The 12,780-nt window shown below is 36.3% G+C and overlaps 1 protein-coding gene across 4 annotated transcripts in view; it reads right to left on the reverse strand.

Annotated features, from left to right (window-relative positions):
- The window catches only part of IPCEF1 (interaction protein for cytohesin exchange factors 1), a 207,826-nt gene that overhangs the window by 125,231 nt on the left and 69,815 nt on the right, over nt 1-12,780 (reverse strand). For all 4 annotated transcript variants that reach the window (XM_072643746.1, XM_072643745.1, XM_072643749.1 and 1 more), the window contains exon 2: nt 10,193-10,310. The gene's annotated coding sequence lies outside the window, so the exon portion shown is untranslated. The remainder of the gene's footprint in view (nt 1-10,192; nt 10,311-12,780) is intronic.

Below are 12,780 nucleotides of genomic sequence, written 5' to 3' on the forward strand. Positions count from 1 at the left end.
TAACAGAATTTATATAAGCATCAGAGTAAAATCAAGGGGTTGGACAAGATCATTTCTAGAGTGCCTTCTAATTCTGTGATCTGATACGAGTTATCTTTTATCAGGCCATTTAATTTCTACCACCTCAACCACAATGAAGATCTAATACAAATATTACCACGATACATTTTAACTAATTGACTTCCTCCCTATTCAGCCTCAGTATGCAACTTTTATTTATTTCTTCCCTTCAGTATATATATGTTCTGTGGTTTCCCAGTTGCTTTTTAAATAAAGTCAAAGATAAAAATAATAGCAATAATAATGACCAATATTTTTGTTACACTTTTAAGTTTTAAAGTGCTTTCTATGTGTTCTTTCATTTGGTCCTCACAACATCCCTGTTGAGGTAGGTGTTACTGCTTTCTTCTTTTTATGCATCAGGAAACTGAGGCAGAAAGAGGTCAAGTGACTTGCTCAGGATCACACAACTAACAAGCGTGTGGGATGGATTTGAACTTAGACCTTCTTGACTCTAGTTCCTGCCTTCATGCCTCATTTTTGTTTCTAATTAGCTGTCTGCCTCTACCCATTTCCTCTGCTATCTACTTATTCTCCCCGGCTTCTCTCTCCTTCTACTCAAAATAGCCTCATCCATCTATACACAATTTTTCTATAATATATTCCTACGCATGACTCAGATTTCTTTTCTCTTCTTTCATATCTTTTCATTATACTAAAATTTTGTTGTGACAAGTATTGCTGGATATGAAAGCCATCAGCAATAACACATATCGTTCCATAAAGATTGGGTTTTTGTAATAGATTTGACCTCATAGACTTGTAGAGTTCTTTTAGCCTAATCTTTTCAATTTACCAATGGAAGAAAAAAGCCTCACATGTATTCTTATAGAAAAGAGAGCAAAATGGGCTACATGACAAGTTGAATGAAAAGATGTAAACAGCAGCCAAATCAACAAGGATTTATTAAGTACCTACTATGTGCTGTTTTATATACACTTTGTAAACTGTGGACTGTGAATGTATCTATGTATAAGTATATATAAAGATATACATATAAAGTATATATAAAGATACTGTATAGTACTGAATAGTGGTTCCCCAACTATCCCCCTCTACAGACAGCACTCCCTGGAGATCTTCAAATAAAATCCCCTTTAAGAACTTAGGAAGTTACTATACTTTTGTCAGAAATCATGGAAAAGAGTGAGGTAGCCTTCTCTCCCAAGAGATACCTAGTATTTGAGGATCACCACAGCAAGAGTATTGGAGGCAGTATGAAGGTGGTATCTATCAATCTATCTATAACCCATCCATCCATCTATCTATCTATCTATCTATCTAATCTATCTATAGCAGTTATTTTCCTTTTCCTTTCTTTTAGTTTAAAGCTCTTATGATTAGATTTGCAAGACTCCAGGCAAAAACATTCTTTTTTAAAAAATAATTTTATTGATATGTTTTGTTTTATGACACCTACATCACCTGACGTATTCTCCTCAACTCCCTCTGAAAAGCTGTACAATATGACAAAGAATAAAAAAGAGGAAATAAAACCATTTCAAAAAAACTAACACATTTAAAAAAATTATTTTAATCTGACATCATCCAAAGTATTCCACTCTTATACCCTCCCATGTCTGCAAAGAATGGGGCAGGAAGGTGTCTTCTCATATCCCTTTTTTGGGGACCAAATTTGTGCATTATAATTTTAGAACTTTCTGTTTCAATTGCTTTTGTGTTCTTTCCATTTACATTGTTGTAAAACTTGCAGATTCTGCTTAGTTCCTTTATCTTCAGTTTTTATGTCTTCCTAAATTTCTTAGCATTCATCATCCTCATTTCTTATATCACGGTAATACTGCCTTACATTCATGCATCACATGTTTAGTTATTTTCTAATCAGTGGGCCTCTACTTGATATCTAGACTTTGTTACTCAAAAAAATGCTCCTATAAACATTTTGAATTACATGGAGACTCTTTTTTAGTCCTTGAATTTGGCATATGCCTAGCAGTAGAGTTAATGGATCAAAAAGTATGGTACTCCTTAGGTACATTCCATCCCTAGCCAAGAGTCTGCCATTCTTACATTTAGACCATGGTCAAGAAATCAAAATTGCAATTTCTGACATTATCTTCTTAACTAGATGTTAGCTTTCAAGATATGTATTTTTTCTCTTTTTTAACCCCCTGCCTTTGCTGATCAGCAGTGAGCAAAATAACCTGCACTCCAAGATCTTCCTTTTCTTACCTATAATTATCCATCTATACACACATACATATACATATAATGGGGTTTTTGTGTGTATTCAGAACACATAAGATAGAGATACTCCCACTCATGTGGGAGTTTTACTTTGCCTCCATAGCCAAAACAATCTGCTTCTTTAAATCTACCTGACTGAGGCATGATCATTCTCTCTTTCTGATAGCAACTAGAAGCGAAAGTCTCAGTTACCCATAGCCATAGACTAAGTTGGGAATGTAAAAAAGTTTCCCCTCCCCCTTAGGACCTGTGGTCCCAAGAAAGAGTCCTGGGATTTTAGTATTGTTTTGTTTGTTCTTTTCCAGTTTGAGGTACAAAGAATGGGAAAGAAAGTTATAGTAATGATGAAGCCCAGAATTCCAGGCCAGGTGCTGCTGCTAGCTCAGCAGGGAAGCCTGGAGAAGCAAGGGGGGGGGGGGGGGGGGCTGTACTTGGAACTTGGTGGGGCTGATGCTATATTAAAAAAAACACCGGAGTTTAGCTGTGAACCTTGTACCCCAGATATTGGGGAAAATGTTTGTATGTTTATTCTTGTCATACCTTTAAAGTAAATGTTCCTTTTAAAAAGTTAATCTAGAGGGGGTAGAGCTAAGACAGTGGAGTAGAAGGACAGACCTGTAGAAGCTCTCTCCCCATGACCCATAAAATACCTGTAAAAAATGATTCTAAATAAATTCTAGAACAGCAGAAGCCACAAAACAACAGAGCAAAAGAGCTTTCCAGCCCAAGACGGCATGGAAGGCTGACAGGAAAGGTCTATTGCACCAGGCTCAGAGTCCATGGAGTGCAACCCAGCTTTGGATGCATGGTGGGGCATTGACAGGACCAGAGCAGGCTTCAGGGCATGGAATCACGGGCAGCAGTTGCAGTTCCCAGATTTCTCAACCCACAACCCCCAAAGATAGCTTCAAAGGTCAGTGTAAAAGGTCTTTCACCTGGGTGAGAAGGAAGCAGGATCTGGCCCTAGCCCCAGGCCCAGGGTTGTGGCACCCACTGCAGCACAGAGTCCATTTTTGGAGCCCTCACCCTAATGAACCTGGGGAAATTGAGCAGCTGATCTGAGTCTCAGTCTTGAGTGGCAGCCCAGGGGTGAGGAAGAGCACTGGTGTGGTAGAGCTGCTGGAGGCTCTGGAGAGGGAATTCTACTCACAGATCCTAGGGGGAAAAGTTTGTGGTTGCTCTCACACTAGAGTGCAGGTTTGATTGTGCCACCTTGGAGGAACTGAGAACTTACAGATCCCTAGAGTTTACCCTCCACTTGACAAAGGACTCAAAAGTCAAGTAACTGACTGGAAAAATGCCCAAAAAATGGAAAAAGAATAAGACAATAGGTTACTTTCTTGAGAAAGAACAAAGCATACCATAAGAAGAAGATATAAAAGTCAAGACTTGTGCATCCAAAACCTCCAAAAAAAATAAGCAATGGTCTCAGGCCATGCAAGAGCTCATAAAGGATTTTGAAAATCAAGTAAGAGAGGTTGAGAAAAAATTGAGAAGAGAAATGAGAATGATGCAAGAAAATCATGAAAAACAAGTCAACAGCTTGCTGGAGACCTCCCAAAAAAATGCTGAAGAAAATAACACCTTTAAAAATAGACTAAGCAAAATGGCAAAAGAGGTCCAAAAAGCCAATGAGGAAAAGAATGCTTTAAAAAGCAGAATTAGCCAAATGGAAAAAGAGGTTCAAAAGCTCACTGAAGAAAATAGTTCTTTAAAAGTTAGAATGGAACAGATGGAAGCTAATGACTTTATGAGAAACCAAGAAATTACAAAATAAAACCAAAAGAATGAAAAGATAGAAGAAAATGTGAAATATCTCATTGGAAAAACAACTGACCTGCAAAATAGATCCAAGAGAGACAATTTAGAAATTATGCGACTACCTGAAAGCCATGATCAAAAAAAGAGCCTAGACAGCATCTTTCATGAAATTATCAAGGAAAACTGCTATGATATTCTAGAACCAGAGGGTGAAGTAAATATTGAAAGAATCTACTAATCACCTCCTGAAAGAGATCCAAAAAAAAAAAAAAACTCCTAGGAATATTGTAGCCAAATTCCAGAGTTCCCAGGTCAAGGAGAAAATATTGCAAGCAGCCAGAAAGAAACAATTTAAGTATTGTGGAAATACAGTCAGGATAACACAAGATCTAGCAGCTTCTACATTAAGGTATCAAAGGGCTTGGAATATGATATTCCAGAAGTCAAAGGAACTAGGATGAAAACCAAGAATCACCTACTAGCAAAACTGAGTATAATACTTCAGGGGGAAAAATGGTCATTCAATGAAATAGAGGACTTTCAAGCATTCTTGATGAAAAGACCAGAGTCGAATAGAAAAATTCACTTTCAAACACAAGAATGAAGAGAACCAGGAAAAGGTAAACAGGAAAGAGAAATCATAAGGGACTTACTAAAGTTGAACTGTTCACATTCTTACTTGGAAAGATAATATTTGAAACTCTTGAAACTTTTCTCAGTATTTGAGTAGTTGGAGGGAGTAACATGCACACTCAATTTGGTATGAAAATCTATCTTACACTACAGGAAAGTAAGGGAGAAGGGGATAAGTAGAATGTGGGGGGATGGTAGAAAGGAGGGCAAATGGGATGAGGGAGTAATTAGAAGTAAACGCTTTTGGGGAGGGACAAGGTTAAAAGAGAGAACAGAATAAATGGGGAGCAGGATAGGATGGAGGAAAATGTAGTTAGTCTTTCCCAACATAACTATTATGGAAGTCTTTTGCATAACTATACATGTATAGCCTATATTGAATTGTTTGCCTTCTCAGTGGGGATAGGTGGGGAGGGCAGAAGGAACAGAAACTGGAACACAAAGTTTTCGGAATGAATGTTAAGAATTGTTTTAGCATACAACTGGGAAATAAGAAATACAGATAATGGGGTATAAAAATCTATCTTGCCCTACAAGAAAAGAGAGAAGATGGGGATAAGGGAAGGAAGGTGTGTAATAAAAGGGAAGGTAGATTGGGGGAAGAGGTAATCAGAATGCACAGGGTCTTGGGGTGGGGGAGGGGCAAGATGGGGAGAAAATTTGGAACTCAAAATCTTGTGGAAATGAATGTTGAAACCTAGAAAGAAATAAATAAAATTTTTAAAGTTAATCTAATTATTAAGGGTTAAATGAAATCAAGTATTTTCACCTCTAAAATTGGAGGAAAAGAATTAATGGGGAAATTGTATCAAAGGCAAAGATGAAAGATGCTCCTAAGGGTACCAGAGAACCCTGAGGGAAGCGACTATAAATAAAAAAGTAAAATATGGCAGGGTCCTCTAATAGTCATGCTTGAGACTGACAAAGCTTTGGATGAATTGGGGCTAATGAGAAAAGCTGATGAAGACAGCAATAAATATGTGAGTGTGAGTGACTTTATGCATGTGTGTGTATGTGTGTGTGTGTGTGTGTGTGTGTGTGTGTGTGTAGTACTTGTGTATTTACAGTTACATTGGAGAAGAAGGGAAAACAGGTGGACCAAGACCACTCTTAGGTGAAAGGGAAATAATAATAATTAAAAAAACGTAATTATAGCAGTCTAAAGTTTACATTGGCTCCATAGGCAGTACAACCTGCTTTTTAAAAATCTACCTGATTTTAAGTACCTATGAGTACTTTTGAATTCCTTCACTGAAGTCAACATTCCCAGGTATGTCCAGGAGTATACTCTGGTTACTCAGAGAGACTGAATATTCCTTCTCTATCCAGAGCATAAGTCTTTGCTACTCAGTTTTTTGGGGGGTGCAGTGGGGGGGGGGAGTTGGGAAGAAAGGGAAAACAATGGAAGGATACAATTCATTCAAGAATGTGACTAATCGTGTTTTTATTATATTACTAGGCACATTTCATCCAACTAAATGTTTTAATATTTTAATATCATGGTGAGTAACTGACTGTTTAGGCTTGTATTAACTTTAGATGCACCCAGTTAACCCACACTGAATAAGGGCTCAAAACTTATCTTTTCTTCCTCCAATGAACCAACATAGTTTGTGAACCACAAAGTGAAAGAACAGCATTCTTCTATCACCACAATTTGAACTGCAATCCAGATCTAAAGGTGATGAGATTATTGTGGGCTACAATCACATATACCCAATGAATCATTTTCATTCAAACTTTCATCAAACAAGAACCATGTGCTTAATAATGAATAATCAAATGAACCTCAGGATTACTCTGAGTTATGTTCCAATGTTTCCATTTTAGCAGCGAGCTAATATACCACAAGGGAATTCAGTCCCTTGTATAGTCTTTATAATTTGGTTTTAATTGGAAAACTTTTGATACTTCCCCTGAAGGAAGTAAAGCAAAGGGGACATGAAAAGTATAGGAGAATGGGACAATTAGCTGCCTATGAACAGTTTTTTTCCTTTTAGTGACAGTCTACAAACCCAATATTCCAGAAAATAGTCTAAGAGAGTCTTCCGGTAATAGATCATGGAAATTACCTCAAAAGATGTCAGTTTTCAGTTGAAGAAATTAAAGCTATTTATAGTTATATGATAAAAAATGTTCTAAATCACTGTTAATAGAGAAATGCAAATTAAAGTAGCTCTGAGGTACCACCTACCAGACTGGCTAATTTGACAAAAAAGGAAAATGATAAATGTTGGAGAAGATGTGGGAAAATTAGAACACAAATGCATTGTTTGTGGAGTTATGAATGGATCCAACCATTCTAGAAAGTAATTTGGAACTATGCTCAAAGGGCTGTAAAACTGTGCATGCCCTTTGATCCAAAAATACTACTATGATGTTTGTATCCCAGTGACATCATAAAAAAGGGGAAAGGATCAACAGGTACAAAAATGTTTATAGCAGTTCTTTTTATGGTAGCAAAGAATTAGAAATTAAGAGGATATCCATCAATTGGGGAATGGCTGAACAAATTGTGATATGTGATTGTGATGGAATCCTACTGTGCTATAAGAAATGATGAGCAGGCAGATTTCAGAAAAATCTGGAAACCCTTACATGAACTGATGCTGAGTGAAGTGAACAGAACCAGGAAAACACTGTACACAGTAACAGATACACTGTGTGATTATCAACTATAATAGACTTAGCTTTTATTGTTGAGACAACAATAAAATGATCCAAGACAATTTCAAAAGACTCATGGTCAAAATGCTGTCCACATCCAGAGAAAGAACTATGGAGTTTGATTGCAGATTGAAGCACACCATTTTCACATTTTTTGTTTTTTTTTCTTTCTCATGGTTTTTTTCTTTTGTTCTGATTCTTCTTTCACAATATGACTAATATGGAAATATGAATAATATGATTGTATATGTATATCCAATATAATATTGCTTACTGTCTTAGGGAAGGGGGAGGGAACAGAGGATGGAGAGGAAGGAATAAGAGGGAAAAATTTGAAACACAAAATTTTATAAAAGTAGATGTTGAAAACTATCTTTACATGTAATTTGAAAAAAATGAAATACTATAAAGTAGAGGGAAAGAGAAAAAAAAAGATGTCAGAACTTTTCTGTTCTCTAACTCCCCCTCAGTCTTCAAATTTGGTTCTATCTCTTTAGAAAGTTAGGTCCAAATTTTTCTACCAGACAATCACAGAAGGACATGAAATTCTTTGCCAGACAAATAATATCTCACTTGCTCTTGAGACAGTTTGAAAAGTAGACCTAACCTCTTAAAGAATAAAGGTCTTTATAAGCATTTCTTTACAACCTAATTCTCCATTTCTACTTAAGATTTCTTTTCCCACTCTTTATATTGCTATTTTTTCTGGAAATCATAAAACATTTTGAGACAGAAACACCTGTTAAATCATCAGTTACTTCCTAGGCAATGTACAAAATATTTACCTTCAATTCTCTTAAAAAATCCAGGCAATTCCTTGGGAGTTTGTTGATTCTTAATTATAGGCATTAGATCAGAACCTGCACATATCTTCATAAGAAAAATTGCTTCACTTTCCTATATCCCATGGCAAAGTAAATCATCATCTAAGGCACAGATCCAATAGGCATAGCAAAATAAAGAGAAAAAAGAAAATCCTACTGAGTGGTGTTGCAGCTCACACTTTCTAGAGAGGTGTTGGAATTTATATGTTGGTACAGAACAACACACATTCTCTGGGGCATGGACAAATTGTTATAATCAGATTTAGAACAGGAAGAGACCTCAGAGGACATGTAATCCAAACCCTATTCAAATCAAAAATCCTTTCCACAACATTCCCAACAAGTAGTTATACAAACTCTGCTCGAAGACCCCCATGACAGATTTCTCACCAAAAATTTCAATGAGAGTGCTAATTACAGATTTTGGAATTGTAAAGGGACTAAATCATCTTTGTCGTTGTTTAGTTGTTAAGCGTCTGATTCTCCATGACCCCATTTGGGGTTTTCTCAGCAAAGATACTGGACTAGTTTGCCATTTCCTTCTCCAGCTCCTTCTGCAGCTGAGGAAATTGAAGCAAACAAGGTTAAGTGATTTGCCTAGGGTCATGCAGCTAGTAAGTGTCCAAGGCCAGATTTGAACTCAGGAAGATGAGTCTTCCAGACTCCATGCCTGGCCCTCTATTCACTGTACCACCTACCTGCCTCCACAGATCATCTAATTTGGATTCTGCAAATCCAAAACTGAGTTGTTTGTCCAATGTCACAATAATTTTGTCATAATAGTAGCTAATTTACAAAGCATTAACTCTACACACACACACACACACACACACACACACACACACAAACCTATATATACTTACACACACAAACACAAACTCAGACATTTTTTACTGTCCTACACTGTGCTTATCACTTTACAATTACTATTTCATTCTATCCTGACAACAACCCTTCAAGGTACATCCCATTATTATCCCATTTTCAAATGAGGAAACTGAGGCAAGGAGAGGTTAAGTGACTTGCCCAGTGTCACACAGCTAATAGGGTCTTCTTTCATCCGATCCTTTTTCATTTCCCAAATACTACTTCTAGTGTGCAAATAAGCATTTTACCCTCCCGTTCAAAAACTTTCAGAAACTGCTCAATTTTTCTTTCAGTTACTACATGTATGTTTGTACAAATGAATATATGCATGTACAGATGCATTATATGTATACATATAAACATATCTAAATAATATAAAATTATATTTGTGGAATACATATGTTGTATACCACTTAATTGCTTCAATTTCACATATCGTCAATAGCCTGCCTGATGGTAAACAATGGAGATTTTTTTCAAAAAATTATATTAGAATTAAAAGAAACCACAATTGCCATCAAGAACTCCATTTTAAGGAAGAAAGAAAAAGGATATTTGGCTTGCAAAAAAAATTAACTTATTTAAAAGGAGTTATCTGACAATGCAAGTCAAGTCCTTGAGTATGTGAATCTGATCCAAGATAATAGATACATATTTCAGGCTTGCAAGTTAGCAAAACAAAGGGTATATGATCTTGGGCCCTTTAGTTACTCAACAGGCAAAAGTACAACTTGGTTTTTAAGATGAATTAATTACATATATCAAAATCAAGCATAATTATGACCTATCTTACTCTAATTTTGCTTACCTCTGGTCTAGTCAAGAAAAAGCATATAAGTTCTTACTCAGCTTATCAGCCTGGATACAGTTAGTTGTCCAAAGAGAAATCTAAACCTCCCACTATAGCAGCAGGATGAGTCAACATGGGGTCATAAATTTAGTGATAGAAGGAATCTTAAAGGCCAACTAGTTCAATCTCCTCATTTTACAGATGAGTAAACTGAGGTCCACAGAGGTTAAATAATTTGCCCAAAGTCATACAGGTTTATGTGACAGGGATAGAACCTGACCACTGATCTTTGTAGTTCAAAGTTAGGGCTTTTCCCACTGCACCATAATTCCTCTTTACTCTACAGTAGTAAACTGATTATCATAACTACCCAAGGTCTTACCAGGAGGATGAACTTGAAAACTATGTAGCCATGGAAACCGAATCTCAGAGAAAGCCTGGATGGCTATGTATATATCTCAGACACTTAAGTTTGATATTTTTTCACAGTTGAAGGTTTTCTGGAAAAAAGTAGAATGAAATAAACATTTTAATCCTTTTGAATTCTATTTCTAATCCTATTTGAACTCTATGACTTTTCACAAAGCATACAACACTCATGAAAAGTATATGAATGAATTCAGATATTCCTTTCTCTGGATCTATCAATGTGTCATTATTATGTACAAAGGAGAATCATTTTGAAGAGGCTTTTGACACTGAAAGAAAAGGTTAAAACTGTGATAACTCCACCTTGTATTACTACAGTCTATTTCTTAGACAATGGCTCAGGAATAAGGTGCTATAATGATGTATTATTTTCAAAACTCATGTATTTATGTCCAGTGTGAAGGAGGAGAGACAGTAGATCAATTAGCATTTATTGAGCTCTTATTATATGCTAGGCACCGTGTATAAAAATAAAGGTTAAAAAATAGTCCCTGGTCTTAAAGGATGTACAGTCTAATGGGGGAGATAACATGAAAACTACATACAATCAAGATATTTAGAGGATAAATTGAGCTGATCTCAGAGGGAAGGTACGAAAATTAAGAGGAACTGGGAAGGGCCCCTTGCAGAAGATGAGGTTTTAGCTGAGATTTTAAGGAACTTGGTGAAGCTAGAAGGCAGAGATGAAGAGAGAGACACAGGCATGGGAGACAGCAAGTGAAAATGCTCAGAGAAGAGAGATGGAGCATCATGTGTGAGAAACACCAAAGAGGCCAGTTCTCACTGAGACACAGGGCATGTAAAGGGACCTAAAATACAGGAAAGTTTAAGAATAGATAGGTTGGAGAGGGCTAGATCGTGAAGGGCTTTGAAAAACAAACTGTTGTTGTCCTTCATTCTCAAAGAGGACCATGATGTCAGGAAGGTGATGCCGTGACTTTCAAGTGAATTAGATTTAAATGAGAGAGAGCAGTGCAAAGTCACCAGCCTCACTTTTTCATCCGGAGCCATCGAGGTCCAGTGACCAGATAGAGACCAGGACAATTGGAGCTGGTCCCTGAAAGACAAACTAATGACAGAGAGAAGAAGACAGTCGTTAAATTTATTCTGCATATGGCATTTTACAGGAGTGAATTTCCAAATGGCTTTGTCTTCACAGACACTTTGGTTGAATTCTTTTGGTTGGTTGATTTATTTGTTTAACTGCTTATAGGAGAAGGAAAGAGAATATGCAATTATGTAGGGCCTACTATATTACAGGCTAAGCTATTTTTATTGATGAAATATTAATTATTATTATTTGTTGCTAAATGTTTTTTACAATTATTTCTCATCTGAGCCTTACTCAGAGGATTAGGTGATGTTATTAGCTGAATTTTATTGTAGAGAAACTGAGCCAAACAGAGGTTAAGTGTCTTGCCTAGGATCACACTAGTAATAAATGTTGGAGGCCATATTTGAACTCAGATCTTCCTAACTCAAAGTCCAGCATTCTAGCTGAGTATTTGGTGACAATCAGTAAATCTACAAATGCTGCTTCATGCGATGCACTGTGGCAGGTGCCAGTCCATTTTGCAACCCTTTCTCCAGTAAACAAATCATCTGATCACCTGAGTAGACCAAGAATGTGAGAGTTCATGTGTAGGCTAAGTTGACACATTTGTTTCTCCCTCTACAACCAATTCTCATGCCACTACCAGCCTACCACTCTCAGTCCACCCTCAACCACTATTGTCCCTCTTCTAGGTTAGGTTTCCCCTTATCTTTACTCTATAGAGATGTTACAGTATTCAATTTTAAAAGCAAATGCTTTTGTAGTCACACACACAGACACACACAAAAACAAACCATGAGAACCCACCAACTGGGAAAGGACTACATCACTGTGATATCTGAAAGGAATGTAATATTATTGAATTGTAAGAAATTGTGAGAGAGACAGCATGTCATCATGGATAGAGAGCCAGTCTTGGAGTCAGGATGACCTACTGAGCTGTGTAATTCTTGCTAATCATTTACCTATTTGGTACCCCAAGAAATATCCTAAAGATTATTTTTATAAATAAATAAAAATAAAACAAATTTCAGAATCATTATTGACATGAATGGGTAGAGCAAATTTCTTCATTGAGGAACTATTTATTATTACATTTTGATTATATTATATTATTATTATTATATCCCTACACTGATGAAATTCCATGTCCTGACAAATAACGAAAACAAATTAATATGAAAAATTCATAGAAATATTTGAAAACTTGTATTAACAGATGAAGAGTAAACAGAATCAGGAGAACAACATATTCAACAACCATAATAATATAAATGGTAGCAACACCAAAGGCAATCAAATTCTCAACCATTGTAATGATCTTTACCTTTGTTCCAAAAGAGGATTCAACAGGGGAAATTAAGTGGAAATGATTATGGAATGGGAAAAAACGCAATAAAATTCAGAGAGATTTTTTGAAATTAAAGTACAAGAGATTTTCAGACTGAGTTTTCTTCTTTCCTTTTTGGTAATTGGGGATACGTGAT

Source organism: Notamacropus eugenii, chromosome 2 (assembly GCF_028372415.1).
Source record: "Notamacropus eugenii isolate mMacEug1 chromosome 2, mMacEug1.pri_v2, whole genome shotgun sequence".
In the NCBI taxonomy this organism is placed as follows: Eukaryota; Metazoa; Chordata; class Mammalia; order Diprotodontia; family Macropodidae; genus Notamacropus; species Notamacropus eugenii.